This window comes from Phoca vitulina, unplaced genomic scaffold (assembly GCF_004348235.1).
Source record: "Phoca vitulina isolate PV1807 unplaced genomic scaffold, GSC_HSeal_1.0 scaffold20, whole genome shotgun sequence".
Taxonomy (NCBI): Eukaryota; Metazoa; Chordata; class Mammalia; order Carnivora; family Phocidae; genus Phoca; species Phoca vitulina.
The window spans coordinates 6,838,697-6,843,931 of NW_022589723.1; the positions used below are offsets into that span (position 1 = coordinate 6,838,697).

Below are 5,235 nucleotides of genomic sequence, written 5' to 3' on the forward strand. Positions count from 1 at the left end.
GTCAGGCCTGGGATAATAGAAGGAGGTAAGGGGGCGGGGGGGAGTCACTCCTGCCACAAAAGGCATAAGTGGGAACCCTAAAGGTTATAGAATCTGTTTAAATATGGAAGGCAATGTCAAGCGCCTTAGGGCCTCAGAGTGGGAGCCTAAACTTTGGGAAAGCAAAGGTAAGGAACTAAGAACTATTGGACCTGACAATGAACTCCTTAAAAAGGGGGATAATATTTTATTTATATTAAAATTCCCAAGCAATGCCCAGTAAATTCTGACAGTTTAATAAACATTTGATGGCTAAGCAAGAGGCATAATACTCCTTCTAAGATTCCTTCTGAGCTGTAGTAGAGACAGAAAAGCCTTAAGGGGGATAAAAAGGACATTGCTTAGGTGATGTTATTAGGAGGCAGCAGGTCTCCAGCAGGTCCCCAGTGGGTCTCCAGTGGGTCTCCAGCAGGTCTCCAGCAGCCCTCATGACAGGCTTCAGCGTGACTGTGACAGGTCATTTCTCAGTGTTAGGTGCCACCTCTATCCCTGGCATAGTCCTGGAAGCAGCAAGCTCACAAAGCACTAACATCTAACTGGTGCCACTCACTCTCTGAAGCATGAGTGGCATCAATAGCCTAACCTGGAGATGCCAAAAGCAAGTGAGAACGAAAAATGAAAAAAAAAAGTGCTAAAAAGAAACTGCCTACATAATAATTTGCCTTGAGCTCCAATTAGAGAAGACCACATCTTTTGTAATACACAGCCACTGCCATATTTTAAAACAGTAGTGATGTTTGGATACCATGGCCCTATGTCCCCACCTTTTTACTCTCTTCTTCCTTTTAATTACTCCTTAACCTCAGCTCCAAGAGAGCCCACTGTACAGGCAGCCTCTTCTGGGTAAAAACAGGCTCTATTGTAGTAGGTAAAACTCTTGACTCTAGGTCTTTCTATCCCCCTCTCATTTAAGCTACCTGCCGTTTATTTGTCCCACCAAATATCAAAGCATATTACATAGCTACAATAACTAAAATGCTATAGTGCTGGCATAAGAATAGACAGAAAAGGGGCACCAGGTTGGTTCAGTTGGTAGAGCATGCAACTCTTGATCTTTGGGTTGTAAGTTCAAGCCCCACACTGGGTGTAGAGATTACTTAAAAATAAATCTTAATGAATGGATAAAGAAGATGTGGTATATATACACAATGGAATATTATGCAGCCATCAAAAGGAATGAAATCTTGCCATTTGCAACGACGTGGATGGAACTGGAGGGTATTATGCTGAGCGAAATAAGTCAATCAGAGAAAGACATGTATCATATGAGCTCACTGATACGAGGAATTCTTAATCTCAGGAAACAAACTGAGGGTTGCTGGAGTGGTGGGGGTGGGAGGGATGGGGTGGCTGGGTGATAAGACATTGGGGAGGGTATGTGCTATAGTGAACGCTGTGAATTGTGTAAGACCTGTACCTCTGAAATAAATAATACATTATATGTTAAAAAAAAAAAAAAAAAAAGAAAAAGATAGCAGGAAGGGAAGAATGAAGGGAGGGAAATTGGAGGGGAGACGAACCATGAGAGACTCTGAGAAACAAACTGAGGGTTCTAGAGGGGAGGGGGGTGGGGGGATGGGTTAGCCTGGTAATGGGTATTAAAGAGGGCATGTACTGCATGGAGCACTGGGTGTTATATGCAAACAATGAATCATGGAACACTACATCAAAAACTAATGATGTAATGTATGGTGATTAACATAACATAATAATAAAAATAAATAAATAAATCTTAAAAAAATAGAAAAAGTCAATAAATGACTTAGAAATAGAAAGTAGTGTTCATTAAAATTTATATATTATAAATGTTGATAAATCAGTTTCAGCAATAAATATTACTGAAATATTTAGTAATTTATTTAGCTTTTAAGTCTATTTAATTCTAGTTTAATTAAAAGATAAGTGCAGGGGCACCTGGATGCCTCAGTCGGTTAAGCATCTGCCTTCAGCTCAGGTCATGAGCTCACGGTCCTGGGATCGAGTCCCGCATCGGGCTCCCTGCTCAGTGGGGAGTCTGCTTCTCCCTCTGCCTCTCCCTCCCACTGCTCTGCATGCTCACTCTCTCTCTCTCAAATAAAATCTTTAAAAAAAAAAGATAAGTGCAAAAATATAAACCATAAAAACTGAAGAAAATAGAAAGTAACTTTATTGATTCTGTGACTTTTTAAGCTTTAAAGTTAGATAAGAAATTATAAGAAAACTTTAATTTGACCACATAATACTTTGTCTTTATATGAGAAAACACCTTGAGCAAAATTAAAACTGTAAAAGACACCTAATTTTTTTGTAGCAGAACCTTAATTTTCCTTTGGGCTAACAATGTGCTCCCTCTTGGCTTTTTTGAGTGTCTCTATCCCTCCAAAAGTGGATGAACAAGGTAAATATGGCCATTCCCACATTCTATATTCCTGGGCAGAATGACTGTGTCAGGAATGAGCACGTGGCTGTGTCCACCCAGTGAGACTCATTTGAGAGACTGTACTACAATGACTGGAAAAGAGACACTTCCTTCACTGAGTGATTAAGAAGACTGGATCTCTGCATGGTCATTTTGTCACCAAGAGGAAAGATCTGACTGAATTGCATCAGTCCAGAGGACATCCAAGCTGAGAGACGGACAGTCTGAGTCTGGATGATGATATCAAGTCCCTGAACTCAGCACTACGTAAGGTAGTTCTTGGGAGCCATCAGTGAGTCAGGAAATTCCCATTTTTTGTTAAGCTAGTTTGAAGTGGCTTTCTGTTTCATATAACCAAAAAGCATTACAGAGAAGCGGCTGCAGCTCTGAGCGGAGGAGGCAGGAAGCCAAGCATTGGCAGGGGCCGGGAGGGCACCATGCCCGGGATCACCACCATCGAGGCAGTGAAGTACAACTTGCAGGTTCTGCAGCAGCAAGCCAATGATGCAGAGGAGAGGGCCGAGCACCTACAGCAGGAAGTGGAGGTGGAAAGGTGGGCCCAGGAGCAGGCTGAGGCTGAGGTGGCCTCCTGGAACCAGAGAATCCAGCTGGTTGAAGAAGAGGTGGACCATGCCCTGCAAAAGCTGGAGGAAGCCGAGAAAGCTGCTGATGAGAGTAAGAAAAGTATGAAGGTTACTGAAAACTGAGCCTTAAGAGATGAAGAAAAGATGGAACTCCAGGAAATCCAATTCAAGCAAGCTGAGCACTCTGCAGAAGAAGCAGATGAGAAGTATGAAGGGGTGGCTCAGAAGGTGGTGATTACTGAGGGGGACCTGGAATGTACAGAGGACCGAGATGAGCTGGCAGACTCCACTGCGAGGAGGTGGATGAGCAGAAAAGACTGATGGACCAGAACCTAAAGTGTCTGAGTGCTGCAGAAGAAAAGTACTCTCAAAAGGGAGACAAATATGCAGAAGAGATAAAGATTCTTACTGATAAACTCAAGCAGGCAGAGACCCATGCTGAGTTTGCTGAGAGATTGGTAGCCAAGCTAGAGAAGATAATTGATGATTTGGAAGATAAGCTGAAATGCACCAAAAAGGAGCACCTTTGCACACAAAGGATGCCAGATCAGCTCCTGCCTGACCTGAATGGTATGTAGAGCACCCCAGTCCCACCCTGCAGCTGCTCTTCCCCCTGACACCAGCTCCAGCCTGAGGCCAGCCTGCCCAAAGCTGGCCTTGAAACTGATGGCTGACCTTTAACTGAAAGGCTGCTTTCTCCTTTTGCCATTTTTCCCACCCCAACCCCAGTGTCTTTTTCACTAGTGTCCACCTCTCCCCAGAGATTGCAGTCAGGCTTGAGGCTGAGCACCTTTGGGAATAATATTTAAGGGAATGTGAGCACAATGTGAAGTGTCCTTAAAAGTATGTTGTAATGGGGGCGCCTGGGTGGCTCAGTCAGTTAAGTGTCCAACTCTTGATTTCGGCTCAGGTCATGATCTCAGGGTCATGATCTCAGGGTCACGATCTCAGGATAGTGAGATCAAGCCCCACCAGTCCCACGATGGACTCATGATCAGCTGGGAGTCTGCTTGAGATTCTCTCTCTCCCTCTGCCCCTCCCTCTGTGCATTCTCTCTCGCTCTCTCTCAAATAAATAAATAAATCTTTTTTTTAAAAAAGTATGCTGTGATGTACACACTTTGTAATTACCTTTTTCATTGCTGTTGATGTAGTGACCATTTGTAAAACATTCTAAATAATTCCGCAGTTCTGAAGCAGCAGTCTAACCCCTTCCTCACATTTGGAAAGTCACTTTTCAGCTTAATGCATACTGCCCTCTCCACAGAGGAAGGAAAGCAAAAGGGGCCTGCCTTACTGAGAGCCAGAGCCCAGAAGGAGACCCATTCTGGGAAACATCACTGCTCTGTTCAATATACCAGCCAAATTAGAAAGGTGATTCCAGAAGGAGTTAGCCAAAAAAGAGTATGGCTCAGGTTTTCAGCTTATCTTTGAAAAACTTTACTTTTAATTTTTTTTCATCAGAAGTGACCAAACAAATTAATAAGATATTGAGACCTCTACCTGAGACCAACCCCTTGTCCTTTCTTTACCCCTTTCCCAACCACTCACAGAATGGTTCATCATGTCCCCCTTATGTTGAGGTGACCACTTACATGCTTTCCTGCCTCCTTGAAAGAAAAAAGAAAATTGTGTTTGCCACTGATTTAGCCAAATGAAATAAACTCACCTTATTACCCTTTTCGGGGTCTGAAGCTGCTGTCTCTAAAAATGCCATCTCATCATGCTTTGTATCAGTGAGTGCTAGAGAAATCTTGAATAGCTTATGTACAGAATGGTTTTTAAATTTTATACTATTTTGAAACTTTGCTTTTTGGGGGCAAAAAAAGGGGGGGGTTGGGGCATATTGGCCACTCTGTCTGGCTGAGAACTCTACAGTCTTTGGGCTGACAGTGTGCTGATCTTTTAAAGTTTCTTTCCCTACCCAATTCCCCTTTTTGGTGAGGTTTCTCATATATATGTGATAAGTACATAAATTTTTATAAGTATATAAGTTACTTAGATAAATTGGTATTTTACCTCATAAAAAATGAATAATAAGAGTCAAATAAAATGGCTAATAAATAGGAAAAATTTTAAATATATCACATTAATAATCAAAGAAATAAAACTGAAGCATATTTTAGATACCATTTTTCACCTAAATATTTACCCAAAATTGTGATAATCATCCAACACAGAAGCAAAGATGAGATAAGAGAAGCACTCTCAAGCA

General features: G+C 42.1%; 1 pseudogene; it reads left to right on the top strand.

Annotated features, from left to right (window-relative positions):
- Positions 1-2,874: 2,874 nt before the first annotated feature.
- LOC116640606 lies at positions 2,875-3,599 on the top strand (annotated as a pseudogene).
- The last annotated feature ends 1,636 nt before the right edge of the window (positions 3,600-5,235 follow it).